The sequence below is a fragment of the Chiloscyllium punctatum genome, chromosome 4 (assembly GCF_047496795.1).
Source record: "Chiloscyllium punctatum isolate Juve2018m chromosome 4, sChiPun1.3, whole genome shotgun sequence".
Taxonomy (NCBI): Eukaryota; Metazoa; Chordata; class Chondrichthyes; order Orectolobiformes; family Hemiscylliidae; genus Chiloscyllium; species Chiloscyllium punctatum.
Window position 1 is genome coordinate 17,151,738 of NC_092742.1, and position 23,174 is coordinate 17,174,911.

Consider the following 23,174-nt stretch of genomic DNA (forward strand, 5'->3'; position numbering starts at 1 on the left):
TAAAAGAACAGATTTCAAGTGATACAGACAAATATCTTTAAAGGTCGGAGGATAGGCTGAAGAGGATGTACAAAAAGGGTACGCATAACAGTAGGTTATATAAGTATAGGTATGATGCCAAAATGCAAAGAGATCATGCTAAGCTTAAAGAAATAATCTTAAAAACCATAATTACAATAATCTATCTGATTTTTAAAGGTATATACTTATCTTTGGGATGTGAATGTTGCTGGTTAGGCCAGCATTTATATCCCACTCCTAAATGCCCTAGAAAATGTGGTGGTGAGCTGCCATCTTGAACTGCTGCAGTTCTGTGGCTGCAGAGATAGTAACAGTGCTGTGGGGAAGCATTTTCCAAGATTCTGACACAGTGGCATTAAAGGACCGGCAATGTATTTCCAAGTAATGGTAGTGCATGGTTTGCAGGAGAGCTTCTAGATGGTGGTTTTACAATGCATCTGCTGCAATTGTCTTTCTAGATGGCACTGATCATGTGTTTGGAAAGTACTGTCTTAGGAGAATTCCTGTAGTGCATCTTGCAGATTGAGTCATACAGCCCAACTAATCCATGCGGACCATGTTCCCAAACTAAACCAGTCTCTCCAATTTAATAATATCCTTCCTATAGCAGGGCGATCAGAACTGTACACTGTACCCGAGCAAAGGCCTCACCAACATCCTGTACAACCTCAACATGATGTCCCAACTCCTATACTCAGAGGTATGAGCAACAAAGGCAAATGTGCTAAGTGCCTTCTTAACCACTCTATCTACCTGCAACACAACTTTCAAAGAAATAAGTACCTGCAACCCTAGGTCTCTCTGCTCTACAATACATTTAAAAGACATTTGGGTAGGTACATGAATAAGAAAGGTTGAGAGAGATATGGAGATATGGGCCAGGAGCAGGCAGGTGGAACTAGTTTAGTTTGGGATTATGTTTGGCATGGACTGGTTGGATCGAAGGATCTGTTTCCCTGCTGTATGACCCTATGGCTACCCAAAGCCTACCATTAATTATATAAGTCCTGCCAATGTTTGTTTTACCAAAATGCAATACCTCACATTTATCCAAATTAAACTCCATGTGCCATTCCTCATCTCATTGACCCAGTTGATCAAGATCTCTTTGCAATCTTGGATAACTTTCTTCACTATCCATTGTACCAATAATTTTGATGTCTTCCGCAAACTTACTAATCATGTGTCCTAAATTCTCATCCAAATTGTTTACATAAATGATAAATGGACCCAATACCAATCCCTGCTGGTCACAGGCTTCCAGTTCGGAAAACAACCTTCTATAACCACCCTCTGTCTCCTGCTGTCAAGCCAATTTTGTGTCCAATTGACAAGTTCCCCCCTGAATCCCATGTGATCTAACTTTACTAATTAGTCCACCATGCAGAACCTTATCAAAGGCTTTACTAAAGTCCATGTAAACCACATCTACCACTTAGTTGTCATCAATCTTTTTGGTCACTTCCTCAAAAGGCTGAATCAAGTTTGTAAGAAACGATTTCCCTCACAGAAAACCATGCTGACTATCCTTAATCAATACTTGCCTCTCCAAATGCACTTAAAGCCTATGCTTCAGAATCATCTCCAACAACTTATCGACCACCAATGTCAGGCTCACACGCCTATAGTTCCCAGGCTTCTCCTTACAGCTGTTCTGCGATAAAGGCACAACATCAGTCACCCTCTGGCACCTCACCTGTGGCTGCAGATGATACAAATATTTCTGCTAGGGCGCCTGCAATTTCCACCCTAATCTCCCACAATGTCTTGGGATACACTTGATCAGGTCATAGAGTCATAGAGATGTACAGCATGGAAACAGACCCTCCGGTCCAACCCGTCCATGCCGACCAGATATCCCAACCCAATCTAGTCCCATCTGCCAGCACCCGGACCATATCCCTCCAAACCCTTCCTATTCATATTCCTATCCAAATGCCTCTTAAATGTTGCAATTGTACCAGCCTCCACTCCTTCCTCTGGCAGCTCATTCCATACCCATACAACCCTCTGTGTGAAAAAGTTGCCCCTTAGTCTCTTTTATATCTTTCCCCTATCATCCTAAACCTATGGTCTCTAGTTCTGGACTCCCTGACTCCAGGGAAACGACTTTGCCTATTTACCCTATCCATGCCCCTCATAATTTTATAAACCTCTATAAGGTCACCCCTCAGTCTCCGACGCTCCAGGGAAAACATCCCCAGCCTGTTCAGCCTCTCCCTATAGCTCAAATCCTCCAACCCTGGCAACATGCTTGTAAATCTTTTCTGAACCCTTTCAAGTTTCACAGCATCTTTCCAATAGGAAGGAGACCAGAATTGCACGCAATATTCCAACAGTGGCAATTTATCCGCCCTTATGTTTCCTAACGCCTCCAGCACTTCCTCTTCGTAATGGGAAGCATTTTCAAAACATCAATATTTATTTCCCCAATTTCTCATGTCTCCATTTCCTTCTCTGTAGCAAAAACTGACATGAAATTTTCATTTAGCATCTCTGAGGTTCAACACATTGATCTTTAAGGGGCCCTATTCTCTCTTTAGTTGCTCTTTTGCTCTTAATGTACTTACAGAATATCTTCGGATTATGTTTTACCTTAACTGTCAAGATTATCTCATATCTCCTCTCTTTGTCCTCCTGATTTCCCTCTAAGAATGCCCCTACATTCTTTATACTCTTCAAAATATTCATATGATCCCAGTTGCCTATATTTAATATATGATTCTTTCTCATTCTTGACTAGAACCTCAACATATTTATCCATCCATTGTACCCAACTCTTCCAGCCTTACTCTTCACTCTAACAGGAACATAATGCCTCTGAGCGCTCGTTATCACACCTTTGAAAGCCAGAGTCGAGGGGGTTGGCTTATGAGCAGAGACTGAGTAGCCTGGGAGGGGGCATCTTATAGAAACATATAAAATTATGAAGGGACTAGATAAGATAGACATAGAGAGAATATTTCCACTGGCAAGTGAAACTAGGGCAAAAAGGCACAGCCTCAAAAGTAGGGAGAGCAGATTTAGGACGGAATGCACCCAGAGGGTTGTGAATCAGTAATTCCCTGCCCCGTGAAATAATTAACACTACTTCAGTAAATGTTTATAAAGCTGAGATAAATTTTTTTTGAACAGTGAAGGAATTAAGGGTTATGGTGAGAGGGTGTGTAGGTAGAGCTGAGGCCATAGAAAGATCAGCCATGATCTTATTGAATGGCAGAGTGGTCTTGAAGGGCCATGAGGCCTACTCCTGCTCCTAGTTCTTATGTTCCTATGTGCTTATTTATGTTCTCCCACTTATTAGTCATCCCTTTACTGCCAACAGTCTACTCCAATCAACTTTTGAAAGTTCTTGCCTCATGCTATTAAAATTTGCCTTACTCAAATTAAGAACTTTTAAACTTTTATGGAAGGCTTATCCTTTTCCATAACTATTTTAAAACGAATAGAATTATGATCCCTAGTCCCAAAGTGTTCCCCTACTCACACTTCAGTCACTTGTCCCGCCTTATTTCTCAAGAGAAGGTCAACTTTTGCTCTTTCTCTAGTCGGTACATGTACATACTGATAAAGAAAATTTTCTTGAACACATTTAACAAATTCCTTACCATCCAAGCTTTTATCACTATAGCTGTCCCAGTCAACATTTGGAAAATTAAGATTCCCTACTATTACAATTCTATTCTTCTTACATATATCTGAGGTCTCTCTATGTATTTTTTCCTCATTCCCCCTTTAACTATTTGGGGGATCCTATCATACAACCTCATCTCTTTCTTATTACTGATTTCTACTCATACAGTTTCACTGAACAATCCCTCGGAAAAATCCTCTCTAATTACGGTCGTAATATTTTGCTACTAAACTTGGTGGAAGAAGTGGATGTGATTCCAGTCAAGAGGTCTGCTTTGTCCTCGATAGTGTCAAGCTTTATAAAGTGTTGTTAAAGCTGCACTCATCTGGGTAAGTGTGGAGTATCCCATCACAATCCGGACTTGTGCTATGTAGAGATGGTGGACAGGCACTGGGGAGTCAGTAGGTGAGTTATTCATCACAGAATCCCTAGCCTTGGATCTGCTCTTGTAGCTACAGTATTGGGTGCAATACTTTAGGAAATGTATTAGCCATCCATAGGGCTGTTAGAAGATGATAGGAATAAATTAATGGCAAGATTAGAGTGGTGCTGGAAATGCATAACAGGTCAGGCAGCATCCGAGGAGCAGGAAAATTGACGTTTCGGGCAAAAGCCCTTTATCAGGAAAGGGCTTTTGCCTGAAACGTCAATTTTCCTGCTCCTCGGATGCTGCCTGACCTGCTGTGCATTTCCAGCCCCACTCTAATCTTGCCTCTAATCTCCAGCATCTGCAGTCCTCACTTTTGCCTATAAGTTAATGGCAGACTCCCTAAAAATGTTTAAAGTTTTACTTAATTCAAAAGAATATAAGAAACAGGAGAATAATTGGGGGAGGCAGTGGCCTAGTGGTATTATCGCTGGACTAATAACCCAGAGCTGGATTAGTGGTGCTGGAAGAGCACAGCAGTTCAGGCAGCATCCAACGAGCAGCGAAATCAACGTTTCGGGCAAAAGCCCTTCATCACCCAGATAATGTTCTGGGGACCTGGGTTTGAATCCCACCATGGCAGAGGGTGGAATTTGAATTCAAGCAATGCCTGAGATTAAGACTACAATGTTGACCATGGACCCATGGCTGATTGTTGGAAAAAAACATCTAGTTCATTAAGGTCCTTTAGGGAAGGAAACTGCCATCCTTACCTGTTCTGGCCTATCTGTGACTCCAGACCCCCAGCAGTGTGGTTGACTCTTAGCTGCAGTCTGGGAAGTTAGGGATGGGCAATAAATGCTGCCTAGTCAGAAACGCCCTCATCCCGTGAAAGAATAAGTTAAAATTAAGCCCTTGAAATTGTTCATTATTCAATCTGATCACGACTTTGGTCTGAAATTCATTTTCCCACATGTTCTCTTATTCATTGATGACAGAAAAGATCAAAGATCTCGCTATTCCAGCCTTCAATGTATTCAATGGTAGAGCATCTGCACCCTCTGAACGCCAAATATTCACAACTCCCCGAGTGAAGAGACTACTCCTTAACTTAGCCCTGAATAATTGACTCCTTAAGCTGAGGCCAAACTCTTGCAAAAGTTAGAGTTTTGCACGACTTCTCTGGATTCTAGGAGATGACAGAAAGACTCGTGGTGGGATGTTAATTCCTGAGCTACCATATGCTATTATAGCAGCTTCAACGTGTGTGATGGAGTTTTCACTGGGAATAGACTGCAAACAAGCCAGTGGGAAAACTGGGCTTCAATGACTTAGAATGACGTTCTTGGGATTTTATCCTTTGAACCACTCAATTATGCACCAACTGTACATGGCTGGAAGATACAGCCTGGGTTTCCCTTATGCACTGATGATGAGCACAGTCACCCTTCGGGAAAGACATCTAATTGGTTTTTCTCCTTTAAAGAAGGATACTAAAAAGGCTTGCATTTATATAGTCCCTATCATGAACTTGGGTGTCCAAACGTACAAAGTGGCCATCAAAACACCTCTGCTTGGATATCTCGCAAATCTAAGAAGCGCAGCAGCCAATGAGCACAAAGCAATCTCCAACAAGCAACTCTGGGGTTGTTGGTTGAAACTTAAATTTTAAGTAGATTAATCCCACTCTCTTCTTTGAAACAGTGCCATGGGGTCTTTTACACCCACTCGAAAGGGAAGACCCAACCTAAGTTTAATACCTTATCCAGAAGGCAGCACCACAGAGAACTGTGTTGCAAATATCAACTTAGATGATGTGCTAAAGATCCTGGAGGAAAAGCCCACGACTATCAGAATTCAAGGCAAGAAGGCAACCCACTCAGCCACAACTGGCAAGAAAAACCACACAGAAACGTCCACATCTGCCTTTTGCAAGCTTTCTCTTTGAAATGCAGTGCTTCACAGAAAATGTTAAAAACTGTGTCAGAAATACAAGGACGAGGGGTGAAAAATCCTAGCGAGGCATTTTACGCAAGCTGCAAAGCTAAAATTTAGTTGTAAACAATTTACTTTGTGTCCCTGTAAAAAAAAAATCTAGTAACCCACAGCCTTCAAAAGAACTGTCCTGATTACTATAGCTTGCACGTATTTGTGCAGTCAAATCCACTTAAAGGACAGCTCTGCTCCAGCAGATAAGCTGTGTAGTCACTTACCATTATCGTTTGTTTTTGTCTGTGCTGAATTGAGCTGCGGCATCAGAAATGGTGTGTAACTCCCTGAAGATTCATGGAGATTAAGGCAAACCCATTTACCTTTTCTCACCAGCCCCTGATAACAGCCTGGGAAATGTTGTCCACACCCAGCCATGATTTGGGAAGGGTCATGTCAGGAAGAGAGAGGAAACTGGTGCCAATTCCTGCTGCTCCTCACCATTTTCTGGTTTAGATGGCCTCTGACACACCAAGCCACTCAAAACACTGGGGACCACTCAGCCCCTCATGCCTATACTAACATTCAATCAGATCAAGGGTATTCTGTATCTCATTCACCCATCTTGCCTCTACCGGTCCATTTCCTAGTACCAGTCTTCTGACTTTTCTCCATGGACCTGCATACCACTTCTATCGAAGTGATCAGATTAGATTACTTACAGTGTGGAAACAGGCCCTTCGGCCCAACAAGTCCACACCGCCCCGCCGAAGCGCAACCCACCCATACCCCTATATTTACCCCTTCACCTAAAACTACGGGCAATTTAGCATGGCCAATTCACCTGACCTGCACATCCTTGGACTGTGGGAGGAAACCGGAGCACCCGGAGGAAACCCACGCAGACACTGGGAGAATGTGCAAACTCCACACAGTCAGTCGCCTGAGGCGGGAATTGAATCCAGGTCTCTGGCGCTGTGAGGCAGCAGTGCTAACCACTGTGCCACCACACCGCCCATCTTGAATGCCCCAATTGTACCTGCTTCCACCACATTTACAGGCAGTGCATTCAGAGATTGGGAGATAATTTCATTTCTTGTTTTGGAATGAGAGCAGTACTGTTAAGGCAACAGCTTTCACTCCCATCCATAGTTATATTTCAATGGCAGTGGTGGGTCTATCTCTTGATTTAGCGAGTTAGGAGGAGCCAGGCTGCTACAATGGGTCAGACTGGGGCAGGGTAGCAGAATGGATTCAGGAAATCATGAAATCATTCATTTCAGTAGGAGGAATGAAAAAGAAACATTTTATCTAAACAGTAAAGGAATGCCAGAGTTCTGAGATGCAAAGGATCCTCACGCATGAATTGCAAAAGGCTTAGATGCAGCTGCAGCAAGTAATTTGAAAAGCTTATCGAATCTTATATTTTATTGCAAGAGGATTTGAATGCAAAAGTAGAGAATTTATGTTTCAGTTACACAGGGCACTGGAATACAACATGGTATCAGTTTGAAGATTTAAGGAACAATGTAAATGGATGCAGTTTAGTTCAGTTTACTTGACTAATACCTGGAATGAGTTGTCTTATGAGGAAAGGTTTAACAGGCCAGATCTCTATCTACAGGTGATTGAGCGAAACTTCAAAGGACTTTGACAGGATAGTTGGGGGAGAGATTTCCTCTTGTGGGAGAATCTAGAACTCAGTGTCACTTTTTAAAAGTAAGAGCTGGCTGTTTTAGATTGAAGTGAAGAGCATTTTTTTCTCTTAGAAAGATCATAGTATCATAGAATCCACACAGTGTGGAAACTGGCCATTCAGCCCAACAAGTCCATACCAACCCTCCGAAGAGCACACCACTCAGACCAATCCCCCTACCCTATCCTTGTAACGCTGCAATTCCTTTGGCTACTGCACCTAACCTATACATTCCTGAACATTATGGTGTAAATTTAGTATTGCCAATCCACCTAACCTGCAGATCTTTGGACTGTGGGAGGAAACCAGAGCACCCAGAGGAAACCCACACAGGCACAAGGAGAATGTGCAAACTCCATACAGACAGTAGCCTGAGGCTGGAATCAAACTGGGGTCTCTGGTGCTGTGAGGCAGCAGTGCTAACCACTGAGCCGCCGTGCCATCCCCACTGAGCCACTATGCCATCCTTTTGAGTCTTTGGTACACTTTTCCTGATAAGGCATGGTAGCAGAGTCTTTAAGGCAGAGGTATATAGATTCTGGGTGAACAAGAGGATGAAAGGTTATAGGAGGTAGGTGGGAATGTGGATTTGAGATTATAGTCAGATCAGCCACAATCTTACTGAACGGCTGTCTAGAATCAAGGGGTTGAATGGCCTACTCCTGCTGCTTAACTTTATGCTCAACTCTTTCAGGGAAGAAGCTGTTTCAAGGATCTGGTTCAATGCAGAAATTACCAGGCTTGGTTTTATAAAGGTGTCACATGATAATTGTAGGTTAATTGTGTATGAAGGTGATGGCCATTAATCAGGAATTCTTCTGTGTCCCTACACAGAGAGATGTTTTGAATGTTGGGTTGGAACTTGGAATGTGAATACCTTTCATGTGCAAATAAATATAAAACTGTGTACAGGTTGGTTCCAGCTCCAACCTTCACCAACTGGTCTGGAATGGAACACCAAAGCATGATTAGATTTACATCACAGCACCATACCCTCCAAGGCAGAGTCTGTGACAGTATCATTTGGATGTGAAACATTGGAGGCGTGGTTAGTCAGCTTGTAGAAGACATCAAAATAGGTGGTATAGTGGACAGTGAATAGGATTATCTCAGAGCACAATGGGATCTTGATTAGATGGGCCAATGGACTAAAGAGTAGCAGATGGAGTTTAATTCAGATAAATATGAGGTGCTGCATTTTGCCAAGGCAAACTAGGGCAGGACTTATACGGTTAATGGTAGGGCCTAGGGAGTATTTCAGAATAAAGAGATTTGGAAGTGGAGTTACAGATAGACAGGGTGGTGAAGAAGGCATTTGGCACGCTTACCTTCATTGGTCAGAACAGTGAATATAAGAGCTGGGACATCATGTTGTGGCCGTAAAGGACATTGGTGAGGACACTTTAAAATATTGTGTACAATTCTGGCTGCCCTTCTATAGGAAGGACGTTGTTAAACCAGAGGGGGTGAATAGATTGGGGCTTTTTTCCCTGGAGCATCAGAGGCTGAAGGGTAACCTTGTAGACCTTTATAAAATTATGAGAGACATGGTTAGGGTGAATAGTCAAGGTCTTTTTCCTGGGGTAGAGGAGTCCAAAACTAGAGAGTATAGGTTTAAGGGGAGAGGGGAAAGATTTAAAAAGGATGTCAAGGATAACTAATTCATGCAGAGGATGTTGCGCGTATGGGATGAACTGCTAGAGGAAGTGGTGGCGGCTGGTACAATCATTTAAAAGGCATTGGGATGGGTATATGAATAGGAAGGATTTAGGTGGCTATCTGCCAAATGTTGGCAAATGAAACGAGATCCGATTGGGATGTCTGGTCAGTGCAGATGACTTGGACTGAGTTTTCATGCTGTATAATTCTATGACCTCTTGCCATTTTTTTATAACCTTGAATATAGAAATGAGACACCCAATTCTTGAACCAGAAAGCATTCATTTCTCAGCAATAACATTAATCATTTTAACATAGAGGATCCCATGGCACAAAAGATGACTGTTCACAATGTTGTCCTGGCCAATATTTAGCTTTCAACCAATGTGACCAAAAAAAAAACCCAGATTTTTAATTTTGTCATTACAGTCTCACATTGCTGTTTGTGGGAGTTTGCAACGTGCAAATTTCCTGCCGTATTTCCCAGTTCACAAAAGCGACTGCACTTCCAGTGCACTTTTATCATGTTTCAAAACTCATTTGGGCAGTCTGCAGTCAAGGCAGGTGCTATATAAACGCAAGTTCTTTCACTTGTCCTTTCGTGGTGGGTAGAAGTTCATGGAAGTTGGGAAAGAAAGAAGTTCAGGAAGAAATGGTTTCACTCCTGTTAATTGCTTTTTAACAGTTTGACTTTGTAACAGTTAGTGAATTTCGACTGGCAAACTGAGCCACGAGCTGCATTACAGATAATGAAAACGAACTGCAATAATTCAGGATCACAAGATAGAGGTGAGAAAGGACATTCAGCCTATTTTAGCTCATTGATCTGGAAAAATCTACAACATCATTGTAAAGCATCCAACTGTCACTTAAATGACAGCAAGGTTCGTAACCTTAGCATCCAACCCAGAGGTCCCTTTCTTATGTTTATCATTCTTTGGGAGACACCAGCAATAAATAGTGCTCCACTTTTACATTTTCAACACTGTTTACTACCACACAAATCAGTCACACATTATAGAATTGCACAATGACAGAGGACAGAAAGTCCACTGCCCTTTCCTTTTAGTCCTGCTGTTGTTTATCATTCAAGTATTTATCGAATTCCCTATTATGACCTGCTATCAAACTGCTTGCACCACTCCATCAGGTAGCACATTCCTGAGTGTAACAACCCAATGCATTGAAAGGAATTCTCATATTCTTTTGCCAATGACCTTATATCTATGCCCTATGATTAACAACTCTTCTGCCACTGGAAACATGTTCACTTAATCAAAACCCCTCGACACAGGATTGAACATCTCTATTAAATCTCCTATTAATAACTCCCTAAAGTACCAAGTTCTGGCATTTTCACCATCTCCAATTTTGATCACCCCACCAATGTTGCACACACTTTCACTTGTCTCAGCTCCAAGCTTTGTACTTGAGGGTATGGACAACAGAGATTCCAAAGGTAGATCACCTCCATCCTCAAGGCCAGTTCAGGATGGGCAATAAATACTCGGCCAGACGGGGAAGCCCACATCCCATGAATAGATTAAACAAAATCCTTCCCTCTCTCCACTTCTCTCCCTGTCTGCCTTTCTTTTCTCCTTTATGGCATTTTGTACTTTTCCCAAGATTTGGCTCACCTAGCCTAATGTCTTGTCATGTTGACCAGTACATTGCTGTGTTTTATAATGGCATCGTAAACACCTTGGGATGTTTTATTATCTGATAAAAAGTAGACAGTGCTGGAGTGGGTAATGTCACTGGATTAGTAATCCAGTTAGCTGATGGACTCGGGACACGTATGGAACTAATCATGTATGACAGAGGTTCAAATCACATCATTGCAGTTGGCAGAATTTAACATAAGAAAATCTGGAATTGAAAGCTGGTGTCAATATTGGTGGCCATGAAACTAAAAACCCATCTGGTTTACTAAATGTCCTCTAGGGAAGGAAATCTGCCATGCTTACCTGGTCTGGCCTACATGTGACTCTAGATCTAAAGTGAAGTAGTTAACACTGAATTGGCCCCAGTTAGCCACTCAGTTCATGGGCAATTAGGAATGGACAACAAATGCTGGCCTTGCCAGTGATGCCCAAACTCCATGAAAGAATCAAGGAAGAACAAGGTGTTAATGAAATATAAGCAGTTGTTACTGTCAACATTCTGTGCTCTAAGGGATAATATGCTACCAATTGTTGATAAGTCCCGTCTGCTCATTCTCCCGAAATCAGGCTGGCGAATCTTATCTAAAATGCCTTTGAGACAAGAATGTATCCTTCTGACAGAGAAAGTGTCATGGAATTAAAGGTGCGGACTGAATCTAGTGTCAGATATTTTCAATGTGACACGCCCTCCACTTCATGCCTTTCATGCAAGCCCAGGGTTTGGTTTCATTCCCTATCAATTAATACTGACTATCAGCGAATTAATCCAAATCTAAAATTTGCCAGCGCTTGCAAATTCTACAAATTTCTACATCCACCTTCTCAAAAGTTAACTGTCAGATGCTGGTAACCAAGGCAACACAACAGTCGCAAATCAGCTGCACCTTAGCTGTCACCAACTGAATAATTACTTACTGTGAAAGAAATGCCCACTGTAGGACTGCTGACCCAAAAAGAAAATTACTTTGCTACCACAGTGTGGTTCAGGGTCAGCCAAGAGCTCTTTTGCTGTCAGTGTGCTGTTCCTTACAAGCTGCAAAAACTTTGATAATTCTGCAAAGCCTAATCAATATCGCCTCGATGGTTTGGCAAAGAAAACACATTATAGGATCTTATTGGGATTTGCAAAGATTGTTGTCTGAGACGGAATTTGTTTTAAAGTGACTTTCACCTTTTAATACATCAAAACATGGATGCTTGGAAAAGTATTAAAGTCAAGAATCTAATCAAGGGGTTCAGATAGTTTATAGAATAACGGATATCCAGGGGCAAGTTATAGACTAGAATCTAATGGAGGGGCCTTAGATAGTTCATATACAGAATAGTGGATACCTGAAATGAGTTACAAACTAGAATCTAATTGAAAGAAAAAGATGGTTTATATTTCGAATAATGGATAACCAGGAGTGAGTTACAGACAGGAAGCTACTCAAGGGGTTCAGATGGTTTATATATAGAATAATGGAAACTCAGGAGTGAGTTACAGACTGGAATCTAATTGAGAAGTCCAGATGGTTTATATATAGGATTATGGATAACCAGGAGTGAGTAGCAGACAGAAACCCAACTGAGAGCTTCAGATGGTTTATATATAGAATGGATACCTGGCAGTGAGTTACAAACAGAAATCTAATTGAGAGTTTCAGATGGTTTATACATATGATAGATAACTAGGAGTGAGTTACAGACTGAAAGCTAATCAAAGGGTACAGATGGCTTATATATAGAATAATGAATACCCAGGAATGAGTTATAGACTGGAATCTAACTGAGAGCTTCGATGGTTTTTATGTATAGAATAATGGATACCCTGGAGTGAGTGACAGACTGGAATATAATTGACAGAATCAAATTATTTACATTTAGAATAATGGATTCCTGGGAATGTATTATAGACTGGAAGCTGACTGAGATGTTCAGATGGCTTATATTTAGAATAATGGATACCTGGGAGTGAGTCATGGCTGAGTCAATGGACTTGACAACCAGAACCTTGTGGAGATGATGGGGACCTCAGCTGCTAACTGGACATCCAACGGGAATTCCATGTCACCTTTTATCAAAAGCTATTCCATTTTGTTCAACTCAGGCACCTGGCAGGCCACCAATGGGGTTTTTCCCTGTGACAAAGGATCTTGGGATGGAAATCATGCCTGTCAGCTGATCAGAGGGCAGCAGCCTTACTGAACAGCTGTGCTACAGAAAAGATGGTGGCTGCTGTCAATCCAATACCCGCTTGAGGCCTAGCATTGTTGCTGGATCCCAGGCCACAAGTCAGAGCAGCAGGTTGGGAAGGGTTGGTGGATGAGCAACAAATGGTATCTGCTAGCAGTTCCCCCTTTCCAATACTGGGCCCTTTGGTCAGGCACAGGTTGTCTTTGAACAAGGACTTTCCTCCCACACTGCCCTTGCCCTCAACTCTAGCAACTTCAAGACAATTGCTCAGAGAGTCTGGCAGAAATCTCCCAAGTATGAGGAATTGACATTTTTAGACTTTTGTACTGATAAAGGAAATGATTCCTAAGAAAATAGCTTTGAGATTGAAACTCTAGTTATTACACAGTGAAGCAGCATTCGTTCACTGTGCCTGTCTTGAAAAGAGCTCCCCAATTATTCACATCCCTGACACTATTCCTGTAATTCTTTCTCTTTCAACTATTTATCCAAGTCCCCTTTGGAAATTACTAATATATCTGCTTCAACAGTGCATGCAAGGTCATAATAACTCACTGCATTAAAAACAAATTCCTTTAATTTCACCTTGATTCTTTTGTCAATTATCTTCACTCTACATCTGTTGGTGATCAACCCTCCTACCACGAGAACCAGTTTCATCTTACTTACTTTAACCAAACCAATCATGATTTTGGACACCTATGGTGCTAGTGTTGGACTGGGGTGGACAAGGTCAGAAGCCACATGACACCAGGTTATAGTCCAACAGGTTTATTTGAAATCACTGCTGATCGGGTGAAGTGAGAGATAAGCACACAGGCACCAAATTTATAGGCAGAGGGATCAATGGACAGAGAGGTCAAAAGATCATACAAATGGTATAACTGAAGTGTTGACAGGCTGAAGAATAAGTCTCCACAGGTTATCAAAACAGTCAGATGGTGTGAGTGAAATGTCAACAACTAAACAGCAAATGAAGGGGTGACTTATAATCCAATTAATTGAGAGAGACGGATAATTACAAAAGATTAAAAATATGGTGGTGCTGGAGACTCTCTCAGCCAAATCTCATCATGTGTACTTGGCTGACAGCACGAGAGCCCCATTACAGAACAACCTCGGTTATCCAAACATCGATTATCCGAATTTCCGATTATCCGAACAAGATCTCAAGGTCGCGATGCCTGGGGTAGCCTGAGTTATCCGTACATTCAATTATCCAAACATTCGATTATCTGAACATAATACTCCCTGCCTGTGTCGCTTGGATAATTGAGAGTGCCCTGCACTCGGTTGAAACATCTGAGTCCAGGGAAAATGCTGCTTGATTTCCAGCTCTGGGTCTCCAATCTCTGCTGTCATTTTTTTTGTATAACCCAAGACCAAATCACCTGTGCAACTAATTAAAATACCAATTAACAAGCACTACCCACCAGGGGCAAAGCAGCAATAACAATATCGGGGAGGGTAGACAGAGTAGGAATGAATTAAATTAAAATGGAGTTGGGGGGGGGGGAACTGCTGTAAATACTTTTCTATTCTTCTAATCAACTTGTTCAGATATTAGATTAGATTCCCTACAATGCGGAAATAGGCCCTTCAGCCCAACCAGTCCACACTGACCCTCTGAAGAGTACCCACCCAGATTATTTTCCCTCTGACTAATGCATCTAACACTACGGGCAATTTAGCATGGCCAATTCACCTGACCTGCACATCTTTGGACTGTGGGAGGAAACCAGAGCACCTGCAGGAAACCCACACAGACATGGGGAGAATGTGCAAATTCCACACAGACAGTCACCTGAGGCTGGAATCGAACCTGCGACCCTGGTGCTGTGAGGCAGCAGTGCTAACCACTGAGCCACCGTGCCATCATAATATTATTACACACATGTGGAGAAGGTAGAACCTGAACCCTGGCCTCCCAGGCCGAGGGTAGATACACTACCACTGCACCACACAAGGCCCCAACCTATTTTTATGAACGTTTTGTTATTCATCTATTTTTTTAATCAATCTGCTCGGAGTTTTTATTACACACTGGGCGAAGGGGCAACACTCCGACACCAGCATATCCACATCAAGTCTTTGTATTTTTACACAGGAATTTGGCATTCTTGCATTTGGCCTGATGTGCACAAGAAGAAATGCTTCAACAACAAATCTCTCTTTTTAGCAACAGCCTCAGGTTCTTCCTCAGAATGCATGATATTAGAGAGCTCCTTCCACCATTACTCACACTGTGCACACAGTGGAGTGTGAAGTATTTGGTATATCAAATCTTGGGACTGAGATTCAGAATACAGCAGGCTCCTACAGCCCACTGAAAGCACTGATTTTATACAGCAACAGCTTGTGCCTTAAATGTTTACAATTGATCCAACTGCTACTAAAGGTAATTTCTTATCAATACTGATCCTCAATGACAGTCTTTTTATTACAAAGGTTGGGAGAAATTGGCCTTGCTAACCCTGAAAGGACTGAATGATGAGGATTATTTCAGCAGAACGGCAAAACAAATTAGACTGTCGACAGAGCTGTGGAATAAAATGCAACATTGACAGCAGGGATGGGAAAAAAAAACACAGGTTTATGCTGGAAAGGGAGAAAAACACAGGATTGATATCAGGAAATCATCATCAGACCTCAGGCAGAATAGTGAAGGGATTTTTGTTTTTAACTCATTCAAGGGATGTGGGTGTCGCTGGCTGTGTCAGCATTTATTGTCCATCTCTAGCTGCCCTTGAGAGGGTGGTGCCATGTGGAAGGGTCACTCAACCAGAAACGGTTAACTCTGATTTCTCCACACAGATGTCGCTCAGACCTGCTGAGCTCTTCCAGTTTTTGCTTGTGGTTCAGAAGGCAGCGGTCTACTTGCTGGAGGTGGACCCACAATGGTGTTAGGGAAGGAGTTCCAGAATTTTGGCCCAATGACGAATAAAAACGTGAAGAAAGATGGAAACCTAGGCAGGTCAGGCAGCCTCTTTCGGAGGGAAATGTCTTTCATTCTCCAGTTCCAATGTGATTTCTACAGACGCCGCCTGGTCTTTCGACCTGCTGAGTGAGATTTTCCTTCCAGCTTTTTGTCTTTGTTTTAAGATTTCCAGCCTTCTCAGTTCTTCATTTGTGGGAAATACTTTGAAATCATTTCTGAGGTGGCAGGGTGTTGTTAATGGGACACTGGAAGTTTCTCCAGTTAGCTCAGCTTCATCTAACTCGTGAACCATGATATTCACCAGTTTGGACGAGAGACTGTTGACAAACCAATCAACTTGTGAAAGTGCACAGCAGCTGCCCATATTGATCCAGACTAACAGACAGATCAGCAATGCTGTACTGAGATTCACTCAAGCATGTACCAAGGGAGCAGATTCTGTGGAATCATTCGTTTTTGCCTCTGGAATGAAGGCAAACCAAACAGAATTGAGACTGAAAACAAAAAATATGGAAATCACAGCAAGTCAGACGGCATCCATGGAGGGAGAGCAAGAGCTCTAATGAAGAGTCATCTAGACTCGAAATGTTTGCTTGCTGTCTCTCCATGGATGCTGCCTGACCCACTGCGATCTCCAGCATTTTTTGTTTTCAGTACAGATTCCAGCACCTGCAGTGATTTTCTCCTGCAAAGAGATTTGATATTTGGTTTAAGCTGGCATTGTCACCTTGCAAGCTGCAGCACTATTCCCCAACTTGTGCTCCCACTTAAAGAAAGAACATGCATTGTTATAGCGTCATTCATGAACTCAAGATATCCCCAAGCACCTGCTGTAGTCAATGGAGCACTTTCACAGTGTGGTCACTATTGTAATTTAGTAAACACAGCAGCCAATTTCTGAACAGCAAACTCTGAGAGCAAAGCTCCCCCAAAGAGCAATGCAATAACTGTTTTTTTGTGAGGCTTATTAGCAGATAATCGCCAGGAATAACTTTCCTCCTCCTCCTTCAGATAGTGTTGTGCAACCTTTTCCGTCCAAATCAGAGGGAAGGTGGAACCTCTGGTTAATTTCTCACTTGGAAAGACATCTCCCAAATTGCAACCATCTTCTCAGTCCTGCAAGAGTTGTTGAAATAAGCAAGTGAAACACTCAAACCTTTGGCGAGGGACTTCAACGCACAATCCTCACTGATGGCATTGCTACCCATTGAGCCACAGCATAGAGCTCCTTCCTAAGGGAGCGAGAGATCCCTTCAATTGTCGCCACTCAATGAAGTGAATGAATTGAGTTTGAGTTTGAGTTTGTTCAGCACTATTGCTTATCCAAGTTGAACCGCATGCAAAAACTCTTGGATTGCTGGACGTTGATAAAAATGTTCCTTCTCCCTGGGTGGTTTAGATTGATAATTGAACGAAAAATCTACTGGCATTGTAACAAAGAATAAATTGTACTCAGAATTTTAAATCAAGTATTGGCAGTACCTTTATAACTGTCACAGTTAACAAAATTATTGAACTATGCATGATATTTACTAATTTTAAATAACACTAAACACTTCAAAGTTTTCTTGCCCTTTCCTCTATTTTAAATATTTGTTGTTGTTACTGAATGATCTAATTTTCTTTTCCAAAAGTGCTTTTTTTCCCAAGCTGTTGTTTTCCTGGCAACATAATCTTTTACCCTCCCTCATTGCCATCATCTGTTTGCAGAGATTGAACCAACTTGCAGAACAGTTTGCTCTTGAAAATCAGCTGAAGGGTCCGTATTCTCAGCTAATCTTGAGCTCACTATTTCATCAGATTGGTGACAGATCCCAGAAACATACTGCACCATAGCAGAATCTCTTCAAATGATGCCATAAGGTGGACTCTTGTAACCACCCAGAGGGGCACGTTTAGTGGAGGGAGCATTTAATTGGTGGGTGAGGATCCCATCATCTTACTTCCTTCACTCTGATTAGGTCAAGGGTGGGAGGGTTCATTAACACCCTCTCAAGGTACACATTCTGCTGCTGCTGGTATTAACCCTAGCATGATATCTTGCAGGTTCCCACGAGGAGTTATTTGCTCAAGAGTATGCTCAAACGTGAGCCCCCATATTGAGAAGGCATGGCTCACTGGGAGCCAGCACCCTGCTGACAGCACGTCTTGTGTGGCCCCCTCCCAGACATTGCTGTGGCCTGACTTCCATTTCGATCTGAGACCTCAGGTGGGTGTTTTACCAGTGGCAGCCACCACCTCTCTGGTGGCACTGTTGAGCACAGAAGAGTTGTTGGCCTCCTTGGCCAACAGCTTATGTTGGGCAGGACCATGGTCCCAGGGACAGATCCATTACTGGCCTGTCCAGGAGCTCAGTGCAACACGATGTACTCGGCCTTTTAAAACATGAGGTCCTGACAGGCATTTCCTAGAATCTTTACAGTGCAAATAGAGGCCATTCCACCCACTGAGTCTGCACCAACCTGTCAAAGAATACTCACCCTTATCCCCATAACCCTGCATTTCCCATATGACCATAAGGCAGAGGAGCCATTTGGCCCATTGTGTCTGCCCTACCAATCAATCATAGCTGATAGGTTTTTCAATCCCATTTTCCTGCTTTTCCCCCCATAACTTTTGATTCCTGTGGTAATCAAGAACTTATCTATCTCTGCTTTAAATACACACAATGACCTGGCCTCCACTGCCTTCTGTGGCAACAAATTCCAGATTCCCCACTCTCTGGCTGAAGAAGTTTCTCTTTATCTCCGTTCTAAAAGGTCTTCACTTTACTCGAAGGATGTGGTCCCAGGTTCTCATTTCTCCTACCAATGGAAACATCTTAACATCCATTCTGACCAGGCTATTCAGTATTCTGCAAGTTTCAGTTAGATCCCCCTCATCCTTCTAAACTCCATCGAGTACAGACCCAGAAACCTCAAACGTTTCTCGTATGTTAAGCCTTTTGTTCCTGGAATCATTCTCGTGAACCTCCTCTGGACGCACTAAGGGCTAATACATTCTTCCTGAGGTACAGGGCCTAAAATTGCTCACAATACTCTTAAACATCCTATAAAGCCTCAGAAGTACATCCCTGTTTCTAAATTACAGTCCTCTCAAGATGAATGACAACATTGTATTTGCCTTCTTAACTACCAACTCAACCTGCAAGTTTACACTAAGAGAAACCTGGACGAGTCCCTTTGAACATGGGATTTCTGAATTTTTTCCCCATTTAGAAAATACTCCATGCCTCTATTCTTCCTATCAAAACGCATGACCTCACACTTTCCCACATTGTATTTCTTTTGCCACTTCTTTGCCCACTCTCCTGCATGTCTAAATCTTTCTGCAGCCTCCCTACCTCCTCAATACTACCTGTCCCTCTGCATATCTTTGTATCATTTGCAAATTTAGCCAGAATGCCCTCAGCTCCTTCAACTCGATTGTTAATGTATAAAGTGAAAAGTTATGGACCCAACACTGACCCTTGTGGAATACCACTTGTCGCCGGCTGCCATCCTGAGAAAAAACCCTTTCATCCTCACTCTCTACTTTCTGCCAGACAGCCAATTTTCTACCCATGCTAACACCTTGTCTCTAACACCATGGGCCCTTATCTTACTCCGCAGCCTCCCATGCAGCACCTTATCAAAGGCCTTCTGGAAGTCCAGATAGATAACATCGATTGGCTCTGTTGGACTAACCTACATGTTTCCTCCTCAAAGAATTCTAACAGGTTTGTCAGGTATGATACAATCATGACTAACCCACCGAGCTTGCACATCTCTGGACACAATGGGCAATTTAGCATGGCTAACCCACCTAACCTCCACAGCTTTAAACTGCGGGTGGGAACTGGAGCACCCAGAAGGAACCCACGCAGACATGGGGACAATGTGCAAAGTCCCCTCAGATAGCTGTGTTGGGCTGGAATGGAATGGAACCTGAGTCCCTGGAGCTGTGAAGCATCAGTGAGCCATCATGTGAGACAGCGAGAGAGCAAGAGAGAGAGAGGATGGAATAGGGAGAAGGAGAAAGGGGTCTTTCATTGGCTGCACAAATTTACCCCAGTAATAGCTAGCAGAGCGAGGTGTAAAAGGAGGGGGACATGGATGGTAAGGATAGGAGGAGAACACAAAAAAAAGACAATTTCAGTGTCAAAGTACTGCTTGTGAAATGATCCGCAGGAGAAAGCACAGATGGGAGACAAGTCTGAATGATGATTACCATCATACGCAGGAACAGCTCTTCCTTCATGGTGCAAGTATAGCAAATGTTGTCTTTTTGCAAAGCAAGCAGTAAAATATCTGACAGAGGTCAAGCTGAACTTGTCAGAACCAAGTAAAAACTGGGAGCAGGTGCCTCCACTGAACCTTTACTTCCTTCCACACTGAGCAAACCGGCACTACACTATTTGCAAGACGAGATTCACTCCGAGTGGCGACCCAATTTATTTGTCTTGAAGAACACGCTATCAAAACTATTAATTCAAAGCAGTTGGCTGCCAGATGTGGCATTATTTTGATCTTGATAACTGTATTCCTGTTGCTGAACCAGTAACAGGCCTCTGTTAAAAATAATAGAGAACTGAAAGACCATTATCTCAAGTGTGTAATTGTACAATGGGCTGCCCCTCATTAATATTCATGGAGTTCCAAACAAGGCGACTATGGAGAGCAGCTTTAGATGAATTACATTTTAAATTAATCAAAAGTAACTGGATACTCTTAGGGTTATTTTCTTTTTGTTCAAAGTTCACAGTATTTGTGACAGTGATCTCAAATTAGCATTGCAATGGTAAAATTTGGACATGCGCCATCAGGTTTACCATTTTCAGTTATTGTTCGATCAATTAATTACATTTCTATTCAGACATATGCTTGTAGAGAAACCACTTCAAAATAAATTAAAATGAAACCGATTATTTTACACAGGTGAAGGAAGACATTTCAGGTCTTCTGATCCAGACTGGAAACATCAGGAATGGGACCAAGATGTAAAGGTGGTTTTGTATTCTGCAAGGTGAAAAGGTCTTTAGGGTCTTTAGATCAGCGGCTTTTATTAGCTTTTTCTCTGTCAAAGCAGTCTTCTTTGGTGACCACACATCCACCCCAGATCCCATCCCATCATCAATTGCATTGGGTCAGTTCAACACATATCAGGAAGGAAGACAGCACAGAGGAGACTTACCAGAATGGGTTCCGGGGATGAGCTGTTTTAGTGATAAGGTTAGGTTGGAGAAGCTAGGATTTTCTATCCTGAAGGGTTTTGCACTTCTGAAGTACTGGATTTCATGGACTGAGTATTCTTCTTTTGTGCCATAATGACCAATCTTTTAATCAAAATGGCTGCAAGCGCTGGAACTTTCTCTCTCTCTGTAAATTCCTCCTCCTCTCTTTATCTTCTGAAAGAAACTTCCCAAAAACCCAAAATCTCTTTGGCCATATACGTGGCCACTGCCTCAATCTTTCTCTCCATTTAGGCGAAAGTGAGGACTGCAGATGCTGGAGGTCGGAGTCAAGATTAGAGTGGGGCTGGAAAAGCACAGCAGGTCAGGTAGCATCTGAGGAGCAGGAAAATCGACGTTTCGGACAGGAGCCCTTCATCAGGAATGAGGCTGGGGGCCTCCGGGTTGGAGAGATAAATGGGAGGGAGGTGGGGCTGGGGAGAAGGTAGCTAAGAGGTGGATGGACTCTCTCCCAGCCCCACCTCCCCTCCCATTTATCTCTCCACCCCGGAGGCCCCCAGCCTCATTCCTGATGAAGGGCTCCTGCCCGAAACGTCCATTGTCTTTCTCTCTATTAAATGACTCAGTCCATCTTCTTGTAAAGCGCTTCATTTATTTGCATAAAAGGCAGACTGATTTAAAAAAAAATATTTCCTGGGGCATGGGCACCGCTGGCAGGATCAGCATTTACATAGAACATAGAAGATAGCAGCAGAATGTTCACGGCTGAAGATTGAGCTCAATACTCTAATCCCGCCCTCCCCAATACCTTCTTTTTGAAAACACAATGTTTTGGCTTCAACTGCTTCCTGTGCTAGTGATTTCCACAAGTTCACTCTGGGTGGTAACATTTCTCATCTCAGTCTTATATCCTTAAACTATGACCCTGATTTGGGATTCCCCCACCTTCAGGAGATCCTTCCTGCATCTAACCTGTCTAGTCCTGTTAGAATTTCATAGGTTTCTATGAGAGGCTCCTTCATTTTTCTTAACTCCATTGAATACAATCCTAACCAACTCAATCGCTCCTCGTACATTCCAGAAATTAATGTGGTAAACCTTTGCTGCAAAAATCTTTGGGGAGCACACGACATTCCAGATTCACCAATGTCCTATATTATTGCAGTAAGACATCTCTGTTCCGGTACTTTTGGAATATTGCATGCAAATCTGGTCTCCTTCCTACTGGAAAACTCTTGTGAAATTTGAAAGGGTTCAGAAAAGATTTACAAAGGACGTTGCCAGGGTTGGACGATTTGAGCAATTGGGAGAGGTTGAATAGGCTGAGGCTGTTTTCCCTGGAGTGTCGGAGGCTGAGTGGTGACTTTATAGAGGTTTACAAAATTATGAGGGGCATGGATAGGATAAATAGACAAAGTCTCTTCCTTGGGGTGGGGGAGTCCAGAACTAGAGGGCATAGGTTCAGGGTGAGAAGAGAAAGATATAAAAGAGACCTGAGGGCAACCTTTTCACGCAGAGGGTGGTATGTGTATGGAATGAGCTGCCAGAGGAAGTGGTGGAGGCTGGTACAATTGCAACATTTAAGAGACATTTGGATGGGTATATGAATAGGAAGGGTTTGGAGGGATATGGGCCGGGTACTGGCAGGTGGGATTAGATTGGGTTGGGATATCTGGTCGGCATGGATGGGTTGGACCAAAGGGTCTGTTTCCGTGCTGTTCATTTCTATGACTCTATTCAAATCCTCTCACTATAAAGGCCAACATACAGTTTGTCTTCTTTACTGCCTGCTGTATCTGTACCTTTACTTCCAGTGACTGGTGCACAAGGAAACCCAGGTCTCGTTGAACATTTCCCTCTCTCAATTTGTTGCCAATCTCTAATTGCCTTTGAACTGATGGCTGGCTGAGTCATTTCAGAG

At 42.7% G+C, this 23,174-nt stretch overlaps 1 protein-coding gene across 1 annotated transcript in view; it reads right to left on the bottom strand.

The window, feature by feature from the left end:
- The window catches only part of adck1 (aarF domain containing kinase 1), a 567,898-nt gene that overhangs the window by 18,092 nt on the left and 526,632 nt on the right, over positions 1-23,174 (bottom strand). The gene's annotated exons all lie outside the window — the stretch shown is intronic.